Below are 17,325 nucleotides of genomic sequence, written 5' to 3' on the forward strand. Positions count from 1 at the left end.
AATATAATACCAATACATACAATAAAAAACACACAAAACAATTCTATGTTTTGCTTAAAGATACATATATAAACTGTGAAATTAAACATGTACTTAATGAAATGATAACCCACTACCTTCAAGGTAGTGCTTCATTTTGGGGGAAAAGTGGGGAGGTATATGAACCAGGGACTTAAATGCATTGGCAGTAATTTATTTCAGCAGCTAGATAGTGGTAGTCCTGTGCCTGCTGAGCTATTCTTTATACATTTTTGCGTGCCGTAAATATTGAAAAAAAATTAGGAATGCCCCAACTCCAAGATCAGCAAGAGGTAGGGCGCCTGGGTGGCTTAGTCGGTTAAGTGCTGGAATCTTGATTTTCACTCAGGGTGTGATCTCAAGCTTCGTGAGATTGAGCCCCAAGTAGGAATCTGGGCTGACAGTGTGGAGCCTGCTTAGGATTCTCTCTTTCCTTCTCTCTGCCTTCACATGCATGCTCTCTTTAAAAAAAATAAATAAATAAATAAATAAAAATCAGCAAGAGGTAATCTCAGAAGGACATGATTGGAAAAGAAAGCAGACATCTAATGAATGTTATTTCATTCTCTCTGCAGAGGCATATTTTTGACCATCTTGAGCTGTGAGGCATCTATAAAAAAGAAGCTGAATCACATGAAATTCTCATTGAATCTGGAAGGCATGCAAGAGAGGATTTTATACCTGTTTGACTTGATTGAGAACCAGATAATGTGCTTTCAGATAACATCTGGCATACTCATTGATGGTATTGTTATCACTATAAAATAACAAATACAAAAGCAGGTATCTCTACATATAGATCATATGCACCATAAAGCTAGGATTATGTCTTTTTTTTTTTCACCTTTGTATCCTTAGCACACAGCATAGAGGATGACACATAATCAACATTAATTCCTTTATGAAAGAATGGATAAATGAACTTCTTGAGGTTGTGATGTAAATGTGCGGTAAATGTATATTTACCATTTTAATTTCTTTTTTTTCAAGTTTTTATTTAAGTTCTAGTTAGTTAAAATATACTGTAATATTGGTTTCAGGAGTAGAATTTAGTGATTCATCACTTACATTAATACCCAGTACTCATCACAAGTGCCCTCCTTAACACCCATCATACATTTAGCCATCCCATCCCCTGCCTACCTTCCCTCCATGTAAACCTTCAGTTTGTACTCCCTAGTGAAGACTCTTATAGTCTGCCTTCCTCTTTTTTTTTCTTCCTCCGCTAGGTTCATCTGTTTTATTTCTTAAATTCCACATATGAGTGAAATGGTGTCGTCTTTCTCCAACTTATTTCACTTAGCATAATACTCTAGATCCATCCATGCCATTGCAAATGAAAGATTTCATTCTTTTGATGACTGAGTAATATACCATTGTATATGTACACTACATCTTCTGTATTCATTCATCAGTTGATGGGCATTTGGGCTCTTCCCATAATTTGGCTATTATTCATAATGCTACTATAAACATCAGGGTGGTTGTGCCACTTCAAATCAGTATTTTTATATCTTTTGAGTAAATACCTAATAGTGCAATTGCTGAGTCTTGGGTAATTGTATTTCAGACTTTTTGAGGAACCTCCATACTGTTTTCCAGACTGGCTGCACCAGGTTGCATTACCACCGATAGTCTAAGAGGGTTCCCCTTTCTCTGCATCCTCGCCAGGACCTATTTCCCATCCCACTGTTGGTAATTTTAACCATTCTGACTGGTATGAAGTGATGTCTCATTGTAGTTTTGATTTGTATTTCCCTGATGATGAATGATGTTGGGCATCTTTTCATGTGTCTGTTAGCCATCTCTATGGCTTCTTTGGAGAAATGTCTATTCATGGCTTCTGCCCGTTTCTTAAATGGATTATTTGTTTTTTGGGTGTTGAGTTCGGTAAGTTCTTTATAGATTTGAACACTAACCCATTATCCAATATATCATTTGCAAATATATTGCAAATTGTTTCCTTTGCTTTGAAAAGTCTTTTTTTTTAATTTTTAAAACCTGTTTGTTTGTTTATTTATTTATTTATTTAGAGAGACAGACTGGGAGTGGGACAGGGGCAAAGAGAGAGGGAGACACAGAATTTGAAGCAGGCTCCAGGCTCTGAGCTGTCAGCACAAAGCCCAATGCAGGACTCAAACTCACAAACTGTGAGATTATGACCTGAGCCTAAGTCAGACGCTTAACCAACTGAGCCACCCAGGCATCCCCTGTGTAGAGGTTTTTTATCTTGATGAGTTCCCAATAGTTCATTTTTGCCTTTGTGTCCCTTGCCTCCAGCGACGTATCTAGTAAAAAGTTGGTATGGCCAAGATCAAAGAGGTTTTTCTGCCAATTCTGTCCTTTAGGATTTTGATGGATTCCTGTCTCACATTTAGGTCTTTCATCCATTTTGAATATATTTCGGTGTATGGTGTAAGAAAGTGGTTCAGTATCATTCTGCATATTGCTGTCTAGTTTTCCCAACACCATTTGTTAAAAAGATTGTCTTTTTTTGCCAGTCGATTTCTTTCATGCTTTGTGAAAGATTAGTTGACCGTATAGTTGCGGGTCCATTTCTGGGTTTTCCACTCTGATCCATTGATCTGAATGTCTGTTTTTGTGCCACTATTATACTGTCTTGATCACTACAGCTTTGTAATAATAGCTTGAAGTCTGGAATTATGTTGCCTCTAGCTTTGCTTTTCTTTTTCAAGATTGCTTTAGCTATTTGGGGAATTTTGTGGTTCCATACAAATTTTAGAATTGTTTGTTCAAGCTCTGAAAAGTGCTGGTGATATTTTGATAGGGATTGCATTACATGTGGGGTTTGCTTTGGGTAGTACAGACGTTTTAATAATATTTGTTCTTCCAATCCATGACTGTTTTCAAAGTACAGATCTTCTCCTCTTTGGTTAGCTTTATTCCTAGGTATGTTATAGCTTTTGGTGAAATTGTAACTGGGACTGGTTCCTTGATTTCTCTTTCTGCTGCTTCATTTTGGTATATAGAAATGCAACAGATTTCTGTACATTGATTTTTTTAATGTTTCTTTATTTTTGAGAAAGAGAGAAACAGAGCATGAGCAGGGGAGGGGCAAAGAAAGAGAGACACAGAATCTGAAGCAGGCTCCAGGCTCTGAGCTCAGCACAGAGCCCAATGTGGGGCTTGAACACACGAGCTGTGAGATCATGACCTGGGCCAAAGTTGGACACTTAACCAACTGAGCCACCCAGGTGCCCCAATTTCTGTACATTGATTTTGTACCTGAAATTTTGTTGAACTCATCTATGAGTTCCAGCAATTTTTAATGGCGTCTCTTGGGTTTTCTACATAAACTATCATGTCTGCAAATAGTGGCAGCTTGACTTCTTCCTTGCCAATTTGGATGCTTTTTATTTCTTTTTGTTGTCTGATTGCTGAGGCTAGGACTTCCAGTACAATGTTAGATAATGATGATAAGAGTGGACATCCCTGTCTTGTTCCTGGCCATAGTGGAAAAGTTCTCCGTTTTCCCCATTGAGGATATTAGCTGTGGGTCTTTCATATATGGCCTTTATTATGTTGGGCTATGTTCCCTCTACTCCTACTTTGTTGAGGGTTTTTATCAAGAATGGATGCTGTACTTCGTCAAATGACTTTTCTGTATCTATTGAGAGGATCATATGGTTCTTATTCTTTCTTTTATTAATATGGTATATCACGTTGATTGATTTGTGAATATTGAACCATCCCTGTAGCCCAGGAATAAATCTCACTTGATAGTGGTGAATACTTGTTTTAATGTACAGTTGCATTTGATTTGCCAGGTGTTTTTTTGTTTGTTTGTTTGTTTGTTTGCCTTGAGAATTTTTGCATCCACATTCATCAGGGATATTGGCTTCTAGTTCTGTTTTTTAATGGAAACTTTGGTTTTGGAATCAGGGGAATGCTGGCCTCATAGAATGAGTTTGAAAGTTTTCTTTCCTGCCGGAGTCCAGCCCCAGCAGGTCCAGGGATTCCCGAAGGATGAACGGTGTCGGCGAATTGACAAATGGACACAGATAACAGTAATGTGTTAGACTGGCCGCTTTATTGTGGCAAACGTGGCATTATATTTGTTAGCAATTTCCTTGTAGTGTGCATCATCTATGTTTCTTGGCATTACCTAATTCTAAAAATGTTCCTTTGTGTAACCACCCATTAAGGAACTTCATGGTTATTTCTTTTTTTTTTTTTTTTTTTTTCAACGTTTATTTATTTTCGGGACAGAGAGAGACAGAGCATGAACGGGGGAGGGGCAAAGAGAGAGGGAGACACAGAATCGGAAACAGTCTCCAGGCTCTGAGCCATTAGCCCAGAGCCCGACGCGGGGCTTGAACTCACGGACCGCGAGATCGTGACCTGGCTGAAGTCGGACGCTTAACCGACTGCGCCACCCAGGCGCCCCTATTTCTTTGTAACATTCCCTTCTGCCCTTTGCTTATTGATTAATTTCTTCATACTACTTTCACTATGTATCTACGTTTATTTATAGTCTATAAAGCGTTTGCTTTGCTGTTTTCATGAAAGGTCATCTAGCTCTCAACATCTCAAGTGGAACATTTACAGGGACATGACTTCTTAATTGTTCCTTTGAACCATTTGCAGTACAAGGAACAAAAGTATTCGCTTTGGTCTGGGGTGCCAGGAGGGAGCCTAGAGGGCCCTGGGAACCCATGCCTTATGCTTTCCCAGAGACAATGTATACCTAGGAACTAATGAACCATTCTGTACCTTAACCCACCAGGTCCAATTATCATCTGGAATGCGTCCTGGGGGCCAAGTGGGCCTAGGGGTTGGAGTAACTTGTATCCATAGATACATTCCTTTGTTGCGGGAGTGGGGGTTTCTAATCCATTTGCCCCCCTCCTTGGCTGGGAAATATAGGGGGCTATCCTTCCTTTAGGTAGGGGATGGACAGGCGGGTGGCACCGGCTGGATATGAGGTTTCATTATCCATCCTCGGATTCTCATGGTTTTTTCCCAGAGGGAGTTTTTCCTGGGGGTCTTCCCCAGAAAATATCCCCGAGTTTGCCCCCATGGGTTTATTTTGAATCATCAGTGCCAACTGGACCATGAGGATGGCCAAGATGAGTAACAGGGGGGATACCAGTAGCTTCCCATTCAGAGGGTCACTGTGCGTTGCCCTTCCACCAACCACCCGGGCTGTGCCATCGGAAGGCTGGATGGATAGGCTCCTGGCACTTTCCATTTCTATTTTTTGGAACAGTTTAGGAAAATAGGTATTAACTCCTCTACAAATATCTGATAGAATTTCTCTGGAAAGCCATTGTGGGGAATAAGCTTAGAAATTCCCTGGGTTTACACCAATGGGTTAACAAGTCATAAAGAATTACAAAGCCATAGGATGCTCTCACCCAAGCTTGTGTAAACAACATAAGACCCCCAGAGTAAAGTAGGGAAGGGCCAGGGCCCCCAGAATAGAGAGGGAGGGGCAAAGGCCCCAGAATACAGAAGGGCAAAGGCCCCAATACAACAGTTTATGAGGTAAGCAAGATAAGGCATTCAGGGCAAAAGTGCCCCCAATTTAGTACTATAGCAGAAAGCTGCTCTCACAGGATGGAAGGACAAAATTAGATGAACAGGTATATAGGGCTATAGACTGCCATGTTGCCCAGAGCAGAGCTGATTAGCAGAAGAAAAGTGCCCTGTTAACCCTGAGGTTATTTCCCCTATCTGTCTTATCCCCTAGGCTAGCTAAGATAAACAGACATGGCACCTCCTGTCTGCTGTTAACAACCATCTGCCCATCTGCCCAGAGCCAGGATTTTGTTTTATATTGACCCAAACACCAAATACCATATATCTTCAAAACCCCCTTTTCCCTCATGCTCATGAGTTAATGTTCACTGATTCATTGTCTCTTTGTACACGCCCATCATGTTTGCAAGCCTTCTGATCTTAATAAATACAGGGCAAGGGCCCTTATTCAGGGCTCTTGTCTTTTCCCGGACATTAGCCATCTCTCGCATTTTAATCCTGTGTCCTGCTTTTTTGGTAGACAAGAAAGAACTTTAGACTTAGAGTCTACAACAGCCATCAGTCCCTGGACTTTTGCTTATTGGGAGATTTTTGATTACTCATTCAATTTCTTTGCTGATTATCAGTCTGTTCAAGTTTTCTATTCTTCCCGTTTTAGTTTTAGTAGTTTATATATTTCTAAAAATTTATCCATTTCTTCCAGATTTCTCAGTTTGTTGGCATATAATTTTTAATAATAATCTCTTATAGTTTTTTGCCTTTCTCTGGTGTTGGTTGTGATCTCTCCTTTTTCATTTGTGATTTTATTTATCTCCTTTCTCTTTTCTTTTTGATAAGCCTGGCAAGGGGTTTATCAATATTATTCATTGTTTCAAAGACCCGGCTCTTAGTTTTATTGATCTGTTCTACTGTTTTTTTTGTTTGTTTCTGTATCATTTATTTCTGCTCTAATCTTTATTATTCCCTTCTTCTGCTGGTTTTAGCCTTCATTTGCTCTTCCTTTCCTACCTCCTATAGGTGTAAGGTTAGGTTGTATATTTGAAACTTTTCTTGCTTCTTCTTTTCTTTTTTAATATTTATTTATTTTTGAGAGAGAGAACGCATGGGGAAGAGGCAGAGAGAGAGGGAGACAGAGGGTCCAAAGCAGCCTCCATGCTGACAACAGAGAGCCCAATGTGGGCCTCAACCTCATGAACCATGGGATCATGACCTGAGTCAAAGTTGGACACATAACAGACTGAGCCACCCAGGCACCCGAGACTTTTCTTGCTTCTTGATGTAAGCCTGAATTGCTATATACTTCCTTCTTATAACCACTTTTGCTGTATCCCAAAGGTTTTGGGTGGTTGTGTTTTCATTTTCATTTGTTTCCATGTATTTTTTTATTTCTTCTTTAGTATTCTGGTTAACCCTTTCATTCTTTAGTAGGATGTTGTTTAACCTCCATGTATTTGTTGTCTTTCTAAATTGTTTCTTGTGGTTGACTTGAAGTATCATAGTGTCATGGTTGGAAAATATGCATGGTATAATCTCAATCTTTTTGTGTTTGTTGAGGCCTGATTTGTGACCTAGTATGTGATCTATTCTGGAGAATATTCCATGTGCACTCTAAAAGAATGAGTATTCTGCTCCTTTAAGATGAATTGTTCTGAATATATCTATTAAGTCTATCTGGCACGGTGTGTCATTCAAAGCCATTGTTTCCTTATTGATTTTCTGCTTAGATGATCTATCCATTGTTGTAAATGGGTTGTTAAAGTCCTCTGCTGTTATTGTATTATTATCAATAAGTTCCTTCATGTTTGTTATTAATTGATTTATACATTTGGGTGTTTCAAGTTGAGGGGCATAAATATTTGTAATTGGTAGATCTTGTTGGATGGTTCCCTTTATTATGATATAGTGCCCTTCTTCATCTCTTGTTACAATCTTTGGTTTAAAATCTAGTTTGTCAGATACAAGTATGGCTATTCCAGCTTTCTTTTGATGTCTTTTTGCATGATAAATGTTTCTTCATGTCCTCACTTTCAGTCTGTAAGTGTTTTAGGTTTAAAGTACATCTCTTACAGTCACCACATAAATGGATCTTGTTTTTATTAATCCATTCTGACACTCTATGTCTTTTGATTGCAGAATTTAATCCATTTATATTCAGAGTAATTATTGATAGATATGAATTTAGTGCCATTGTATTACCTGTAAAGTCATTGTTTCTGGATATTTTCTCTGTTCCTTTTTATGTTTGTTGCTTTTGGTCTTTTTTCCCATTCAAAGAGTCTCCTTTAATATGTCTTGCAGGGCTGGTTTAGTGCTCATGAACTCCTGTAGTTTTTGTTTGTCTGCAAAACTCTTTATCTTTCCTTCTATTCTGAGTGACAGCCTTGTTGTATATAGAGTATTCTTGGCTGCATATTTTTCCCATTTAGAATGTTGAATATATCATGCAACTCCCTTCTGGCCTGCCTGCCATGCTTCTGTGAATAAGTCTGCTGCTGACCTTATTTGTCCTCCCTTGTAAGTTAGGGATTTCTTTTCCCTTACTGCTCTCAGGATTTTTTCTTTATTTCTGTATTTTATCAGTTTTACTAAGAATATATCTTGGTGCTAGCCTGCTTTATTGATTTTGATGAGAGCTTTCTGTCCCTCCAGGATTTGAATGTCCATTTTACTCCCCATATTAGTGAAGTTTTCAGATACAATTTGTTCAAAAAAACCTTCCACCCATTTTTCCCTGTCTTATTCTGGGACTCCAATGATATGAGTGTTATTACACTTTATGGAGTAATTGACTTCCCTAAGTCTACATTTGTGATCCAATATTTTTATTTCCCTCTTCTTTTCAGCTTCATTATTTTCGATAATTTTTATCTTCTATGTTAATTATTCATTCCTCTGCTCCTTCCATCCTTGTGTTCATTGCATACTGTCAGTTTTGCATCTCAGTTACAGCATTTCTTATTTCAGCCTAACTAATTTTAGGTCTTTTATCTCTGCAGTAAGTGACTCCCCAGTGTCTTTTATGCTTTTCTCAAGCACAGATAGTATTCTTATGATTGTTGCTTTAGATTCTGGATCAAGGATATTACTTGTATCAATTTTGAGTAGATCCCTGGCCATGATCTTTTCTTGTTCTTTCTTTTGGGATGAATTCTTCCATTTTGGCATTTTTTTAGGTCTTTGACTTCTTCTGTGTGTTAGAAAAGCCTATTATGTTTCCTTCTCTTGAAAGTAATGGCTTTATTAAGAAGAGGTCATATACTGTCCAGTGTCTGGTGCTTTAGGAAGTGTCTCTGGTGTATGCTGTGTGCAATCTGCTGTTGTGTTTTGGCTGCTCTTTCCCGGCAAAGTTTTTCCTTCCCTCATTGGGTAGTGTTTGGACCTTCTCCAGTGTGTGATGAATTTTAATTAGGTGTACTTGGTCTGCTTGTTAAAATTAGCCTGATCCTATTTCCACTAGACCTAAAGCTTTGAAGCACCCTATAGTTGGTAGGCTTGGTGCATGCAGGGGGTTTGTGCTGGTCTTCTGGGAGAGGGGCACACTGCTGTTCTGGCTCTCAGGCACACTTGCTCTAATAAAAAAAATCACCTGAAGAGCACAGGAGTGGGGCTCGGTATAAGCAGCTCAAGCCTCCACTGTGGACACTGTGCTGTTCACTGAAATCCATCTGTGCTGATGGGCAGGTGATAAAAACTGGTGTCAACCTGCTGTCTTATCTCTGCAGAGGGAAGTTCTTACCTGCTGTAGTCCAGGAAGCCCTCAGAGAGGAGTGAACTATCTCCCCTCTTTTATCCCTGGCATCTCTCAGATCGCTGCTTTCACCCTGTGTCTGGGTCATCTGCCCCCTCAATGGTACAGTGCCCCTGTGTTTTATCTCATGCATATTGGCTGAGTTTCAAAAATATTTTAGGGACCCTGCACAGCATAGACCCATGATGATCCTCTGGGGGAGGGACTCACCACGCTATGACTGCTGCCAGTTTGTCCCAGAAGGGGAGTTGCACAAATGCACAGAGGCTTGGAATTTATAGGAATGTGCAACAAAAAGCCAATGTCCAGGTTAGTTGCCCTTAGCAGGTTCCCTATGCTAAGTAATAGGGCAGTGCAGTGGTGCCTGCTAGCTCTTTTGTACCCTAAGAGCCGTTGCCAGCTCTCCCAAGTGCACTCCAACAAAGAGAACTATCTCTCCTAGTGAAACCGAAGTGGTGCATAAACCACACTGTCCACTCCCACTGCCCTTCTACTCCACAGGAGTACCGTTTAGCCTGCCAGCTTCCACACCTGTCACAGTGTGGATGTCTAAAATTTCTGTCTTCAAGCTCTGCTGCTTTTAAAAACCCGTGATAAACAGTCCCTCTCATTTTCCTAATCAATGGTTTTGGGGAAGTGCTTTTCTTGCATAATCCCCTGTGCACTGTTCTCTCTCATTCTCTCTCTCTTTCTTTCTGCTCTCTGTGATCAGGGCTCCCTCCCCTCCTCAACACCCATGATTCTTTTCTCCCCCAATCAGGTCTCTGTACCTCCTACCCTCCATTGTATAGCCTCTTTTCCCTCTTTAGTTGTGCAGTTTGTTCTCTCAGTCCTCAGGTACATTTCTTGGGTGTTCAGAATGATTTGATATTTATCTAGCCATGTTTGAGGGACAAGGCAAACATAAGGTCCCCCTATTAATCTGCCATCTTAACTCCTCTTCCATCATTTTAATTTCTAAAGACCAGGCCTTAGAATGGATGACCCTGCTCAGACAGCATGAGAAGGCTATGGACAGGCCAGTTTGCCCTTGAAGGGTGGTAGAATATACAACCCTAAAATATGCATTTTTGACATAAGTGTTATTTTGAGCTGAAGGTACTTGAAAAATAGAAAATGCAGGGCAAAACTTTTTAAAATTCCCTTTCTCTGCCTATAGACAGATCCTCCAAAAGAAACTCAATTGTCACAGATCTCTTCCTCTAGAGTTTCATCAAGTAGGGAAAATTGGCTCTTACCACAGGAGAGACTAGAAAACTATCACAAACTATCATGTCTCCCATATAGTCTTCTGAGGACCCATTCCTCTTTCCTAAAAATCACTTATTCTCCCCTCAGCAGCCTAATCCTCCTTTCCCTTCCCCTATTAAGACTGTATATATTTTTTAAAAAGACTATATATAAGCTCTTAAATCTCACTGCTTTTTTGGGTATTCACTCCTTTTTCCCTATAATTTCTGTGTGCATGTAACTTTAAAAGTCAATAAATTTATATATCCTTTCTCCTGGTAGTCTTCCTCTTATCAGTTTACTTCATAGATCCAACTATAGAACCTAGAAAGGCAGAGGGAATATCTTTCCTCCTCTATACCCTGTACAGACAGACAATTACCTTTCTCTTCCTCTCGTCTTTTTCCTTTTTTCTCTCTCCTTCCTCTTTCTTCTTATCTTCCCCCACCTCATACCCAGTACATTCTTAAATAACACCACTTTGACTTGTGATTCAGAAAATGCAAAAAGGGGGATTTTGAAAGAGAAGTCTGCTGCATCCATTCCCTAAACTATTCACTGATTTAATTTTGAATATGAAAAAGATTTCAGTGGTAAGTAGTCAAAGCATTTCATTGCTTAATCTTATGATCTGTCTACATGTTCCCTAAAACAGTTTGGCTATTAGTGAATGAGCCTTTACAAAATGGTTGACTCTACAGATGTTTTTCTGGTGAAATGCCAAAGGAAGACGACATGGCTAATGAAGAAAAAAAGCATTGGAAGCATTGTAGGTTAAAGTGATACATAGAATATACCAATCTAATTTTATTTCTCCTCTAAAACTACAATAGTGGTATCTTAAAAAAAAAAAAGGCATCTTAAAAAAAAAAGGCATGAAAGCACAAAGATAGGGAGAGTAACAACAAAAATAAACCTTTGGAAACTGGAAAGCAAACTGATTGCAAACTAACTTAGAAGAACTGAGAAAACTGAATTCTCTGGCAATAGTGGAAAAAATCCTCTCCCTAAATCCATGCTAGTGGGTGACTATTTCTCCCTGACTCTAGTAGAGGCTGGAAATATCTGGAGAGGATAAAAATGAGTCTGTGAACTGGGGAATAGTAGGCACAATTGAGGTCATTAGTACCATGCAAAATGGAGGTTTACATTGAGGGGCAGGGTGCCCCAAGATGGGCCACTTTGGCATAAAGATTATTTTGAGTTAAAAGTAATCAAAACCCAACAGATGCAGGAAAAGCTGTCTCCTTCCTCATCAACTGCCTAAATTTACATTGTGAAGAAGAGCCTATACCAGCAAGAGAACTGTTAACAGAGACTTCACTTTACCTAAGGAACTTATCTGCACAAACATCTTTCACCTTCCTGCTAATGATGGCCTTCCCCCACTTTGTATCCTCTGACCCTACCCCTCACCTTAGTTCATGTAGGCTTCATGTCGCCACATTGTTTTTTGGAATTTCGTGTCTGTGGGTTCCCCATACTTACAACTGTTAAATTTGAGTTTCTCCTGTTAATCTGTCTCATGTCAATTTGATTCTAAGTCCAGCTAGAAGGACCATATGGCAGAAGGAGGTCTTCCCCTCTGGCAACATAATCACATGCATTGTGTGTGCTAATACTCTATCTTCCACTCCACAGTCTTTATCAACTACTCAGCCTCCAAACCATGGCAGCTGTATCTTTACCCTCTAGGCAGGATATTGCACACCTTTCTCTGAGGGAATATGTGCAACCTAAGAGAGAAGAAAGAGAAACTGACATTTAGGATTGCCCAACAAATAAATGGCCCTAGAGTAAATTCAAAGTATACAAAAGCTCTCCATGTACTCAGAACTTCCAATCAGCTTTTCTGTCTTTTGCCCTCAATCATGAGCAGAAAACCAAAGATTACCAGAACTCTAAAGAAAGTCTCTATCATGAAAGGTAAAGACCAAATAGGCAGAAGAAGCACCTGTTGAGGAAACAATATGCTGGAGAAAGAAAATGTTACATAATTTCTGTTCAAAACTTCCCAGAAGAGACCACCTAAGAAGTCTATTATGATTACAACAATGCATACCAAGCATAATTTATTAGAAATGTGCCAGACAAGGGAAATGGCCTAATGAAATCAGTCAAATGGACTCTGAGAAGCTTTGGCACTTAAGTTTTATAAAGTTTTGTTGGGGAGGAGTTATTCAAAGGATGGTTTTAGGTGGAAGTTAGTAAGAATGGGGGAGGGGCAGGAAGGAAGGGTAGGGCTATGACAGGAAAGAATTGGTCAGAATTTGCAAGTGAGTTAAGCCTCTGACTGCTTTGATTGGTTAGGCAAGGCTGTTTGTGAAAGAGTCTGTGGTTTTATCTTTCCTGAACCCATGAGCTGTTGCTGAAATTGTCTGTCTTGCAAATGTGGTCTTGGTGCTTTTTGTTTTTGTTTTTCAAGTTGTGGTTTCAGTAGTTTTCCATTTCTCAGTCCTGAGAGAGGTAAGAGAATATATTTTATTTTTAAAACTAAAACAAGACATTATTTTTAAAAATAAGTCAAAATTTAATAAATTTGAAGAGATAAAGTTGAAGAAATCAGACACAGAACAAAAAAGACAAGGAGATATGAAATAGGAGAAAAAAGGTAAGAATATTAAATCAGTCTATGAAGTTCAGCAGACAAATAATAGGATTTCCAGGAAAGAAAAAACAGAAGGGAAGAAATCAATGATGAAATAATTCAAGGAAAATTTCCAGAGCTGAAGGACACAAATTTCCAAATCAAGAGAGCCCATTTTAACAGATAAAAATTGCCCTACACCAAAGCATATAATTGTGAAATCTAAAACATTTAAGGTAAAAGAGGAGATTCTCAAGCTTCCAGCAAAGGGACAGGAGGAGATAGGAGATAAAAAGCAGATCAACAGGAATCAGAATTGCTTTGGGCTTTTCAGCAGCAATGTGATATAGGGGAGGAAAAAGTTTTCTTTAACCCTGTTTGGGTTCTTGGTTATGTCTAAAAATTAAAGTGACATAGATTAATGGAAGAAAATTATACAAATTTTGTAGAATTCTTACATGTATACAAGAGCCTTCATAAGAGAACGAAGACGAGAAAAAGTGACCAGAGCAGGAAGTTTTGATACCTTTTAGACAAAGGGACAATAAATTTGTGAGGAGATGACAAGACAAAGGAATTTGGGTTATGGGTAGTAAATGGTAAATAGGCGACAAGGCTTATTTATGCAGGCTTCCGGGCCCTAAATGCCCTGTCTTTGGTTATAAGAACACCTCTCTTTCTCCTAGTGGAGGGACGGTATCTTTCACATGGAGGAGTTATCTCTTCCTTTGAGGAAACAAGGGGGGGACAGCACAGAGGTCAGAGTGACCTTCCTGCTTCTACTGTTTTTTCAAACTCCAAATTAATATATTCAGTATGCCAAGGTGCCATATGTTGGGGTTGTGTGTCTAGAACCCCATCATTGAGATGCTAGAAGACATTAGAGTAGTACTTTAAAAATTCTGAAGGAAAATTTATCCCAAACATAGAGCTCTCTATTTAGCCAAATTATCAAAAAAGTGCTGGTGTATATAAAAACTTGCAAAGACCTAAAAAATAAAAAAGAAAACTTTGCAAAGACTATAAAAATAATCTCCATATACCCTTCCTTAAGAAACTACTAGAGGAAGGGTGACTGGGTGGCTCAGTTGGTTAAGCGTCCAGCTTCAGCTCAGGTCATGATCTCACAGTTCATTAGCTCAAGCCCCATATCAGATTCTGGGCTGTTAGTGCAGAGCCCACTTTGGATCCTGTCTCCCTCTCTCTCTCTCTCTCTCTCTCTGCCCCTCCCCTCTTGCACTCTATCCCTCTCTCTCAAAAATAAACATTATGAAAAACAAAAAGAAACCACTGGAGGATATGTGCCACCAAAATGAGAAAACTAAGAAAGAACAAGGTATTAAACATAGGAAATGGGACAGAGGCAAAGGGAATGCCTGACATGACAGTGAAAGGAAATCACAAATAAATATCAAGAGCCAAGGGTAGAAGGCAACTGGTCCAGATTGGGAGAGACACAGACATGCTGAGAATGTCACCCCCACGATGCCTACTGCCATGTTTAACCTGAGGTGAGATTCTTGTCTATGCGTGGCATTTTTGTATTTCTTACCCCTTCTCCCTTGCAGCCTGGATCATCTGAGAATCTTCATTTTACCTTAAAAAAGTGTTATGCTTTGCTCTACTCCTGAGACTTAAGATGTAGCCCACAGTTAGCAGAAATAGAAAATACAGAACATTCCCCACTCCTTGACCGTATTCCTGCTGGATATCCAGTCCTAGGCTTGCACACTACAACCCTGTATATGTTTTTCAGGACCATGTCTCCAAATTGCCCCGGATGATGTTCTTAAAAACTCTCAGAAGACACTCTTTTCTGTCTTGTGAGCATTTGCTAAATAGTGACAACATTGCATTTTTCTTATCTAGATAGTTTTGTTCTTGCTGCACTCAGTGTTTCACAACTGAAAACTATCAGTAAATTCTTTCTTAGTGTAATGCAAATGGCACCCCAAGATTGAATTGCATAGGATTTGGGGCCTTACCACTGCCAGAATAATGAAGTGACCAGGTGAATCTGCGGTTAGCTTGCTGAGAATGCTGGAGAGCAGAGAAACAATTGCCAGGTACTTTATGGCATAATTCTCATTAAAAGCTTTTTTCCTTCTCTGTTTGTTAAGAGAAAAAGGAATTTGTGAAAGTTATAAAGAAAGGCAAGGGCATGATTAACATGAAAATCAGGAGAGAAGGACCAGGAGAGTGTTTTATTTAAGAGGAAACAAGGGAGATATAGGCAAATTACCTTGGTAAAATCAGGACTTTGCTCCTTAATTTGTAATATACTTCCTAAAAGACCAGCTAAAAGCCCCATTAATCAAACAAAATTAAGTTTATTAGCCTTATTACAATAAGGAAAGTCATCACATTGACAGAGTCCTAACAGCAGCTCAAAAGGCAAAAGTCAGGAGACAATATTTATAAGGTTTTAGGCCAGGGCAGGGTGATTTTATGGTGGGTCTGGCAAAACAAGGAGTTGAGTGGGATTAGATAACATGTATCCCATTATAGTTTTGAATTGTTTAGGAGAGCCAGATGATGTTCTTGAGTAAGTACTAACCAGTCAGCTTGATGAATAGGCTATTTTAGTTGTTTCATAGTTTTATTTTCTAAGGGGAAGTATTTCTTGGAGAAAGTAGCTAAGTTATTTTTGCTAGATCCTAATATTGATAGCACAAAAGCAGGAAAGAATGCTTTCTTCCAGAATTATTTAACATAGAAACAGAGAAATATGTTGGTTTCAGTTATCATAATTACCAAGATCCAAATAAGATAGAAACTTGAGAATAATGGAATATTCTTACTGAAAGTGTAAGCCCCACTGGCATCATGGGAGGGGTGTGTACCAATCTCAAGTCTGACTAAGAGTTGGAGACATTTACAAATATTTTTCTAGATGAATCTCTTAGTACATTACATTATCTTCTGCAATAACCTCAATTCAATCAAACCTCTTCTTGATCTTAATAGCCATCATAAGATGATTAAACACTTTGTCCAGGGTCTTACAGTAAGACCCAAGAAAATAGGTGAGAAAAGGGAACATAGCATTAGCTGCCAGCTGAAAGGTGAAGAGGTTCAGAATAAGCCTCTCCAAAACGTGCCATTTTGGATGGATTACTTTGAGTTGAAATCAATCAAGGTCCAAAAGACTCAGGTTTTTATCTCCCCTCTTAACTGTCTACAAGAATTTAGATAGAGAGCAAGGTCTAGGAAGAGAACTATCACCTGAGATAACTCTAAAGAATATGGGCCAGGTGTGGTAAACTGGGGGGAAGTTTGTCAGGGCCTGTGGATCAGATTACTCTCTGTGTCCATTGTCTCTCCATGTTTGTTTACCAAACATTTGTTCTTCCCATCTTCCTGTGAATTGTCTTCTTCCCTTTTGAGGTCTCAGACCCTGACTGCCTTCTTCTTACCTCAAGATGGCATAGAGGCCTCAATTGCCTGACTGCCTGTGGGTCTCTCATTCTTAATTTTTTTTTTAATGTTTATTTATTTGTTTTGAGAGAGAGAGAAAGACAGAGCATGAGCAGGAGAGGGCCAGAGAGAGTGGGAGACACAGAATCTGAAGCAGGCTCCAGGCTTTGAGCTGTCAGCACAGAGCCTCACAACAGGGCTCTAACTCATGGACCATGAGATCATGACCTGAGCTAAAGTCAGACACTTAACTGACTGAGCCACCAGGCACTCCATGAGTCTCACATTCTTATGGTGCCCTATACTACATCATTAAATGTGTTTATTTCTTGTTAATCTGTCTTATGTTAATTTAATTAGTAGACCAGCCAAAAGAATCTGGAAAGGTAGAGGAAAATTTTTCCATCCCCTATAAGGGTCAGTCAGAAATTGAGATGACTCGCCTTCCTCCCTTTTCTGGTAGTTAGCAGAAACTTTATAGGTTATGAGGAACAAAAATATAATGTGTGAGGCAAGGCAAAAGTTTATTTCTAGTTACCTAAGGTAGATGGCTTGAGAGTTAATTATGTTCAAGTTTAGCAAGAAACTTACAATTTAAGCTAGTCTGGAGCTTTGGTTTCCATTCTACCTAGAAAAAGGAGTGCTTTAACTTGAGGCCTGCAATTCTATTATATAAAGTCTATAAGAGATTTTAACACAAGTTACAGAACAGCAAGAATTGTAGAAGAAAATATATTTTGTGGTCTTCCACAGAGAGTCAAGCTTCTGAGTGTCCATTAGGACATCCTAGGACATGCAAGATTTGATACTAGAAAAAGATGTG

At 39.2% G+C, this 17,325-nt stretch overlaps 1 long non-coding RNA gene across 1 annotated transcript in view; it reads left to right on the top strand.

Moving 5' to 3' along the window:
• Window positions 1-598: 598 nt before the first annotated feature.
• Window positions 599-17,325, top strand: part of LOC125171320 (uncharacterized) — a 30,107-nt gene continuing 13,380 nt past the window's right edge. Inside the window, exon 1 of the long non-coding RNA XR_007154259.1 lies at window positions 599-763. This is a non-coding gene — a long non-coding RNA (uncharacterized LOC125171320). The remainder of the gene's footprint in view (window positions 764-17,325) is intronic.

The sequence above is a fragment of the Prionailurus viverrinus genome, chromosome B4 (genome assembly GCF_022837055.1).
Source record: "Prionailurus viverrinus isolate Anna chromosome B4, UM_Priviv_1.0, whole genome shotgun sequence".
NCBI classification, from domain to species: Eukaryota; Metazoa; Chordata; class Mammalia; order Carnivora; family Felidae; genus Prionailurus; species Prionailurus viverrinus.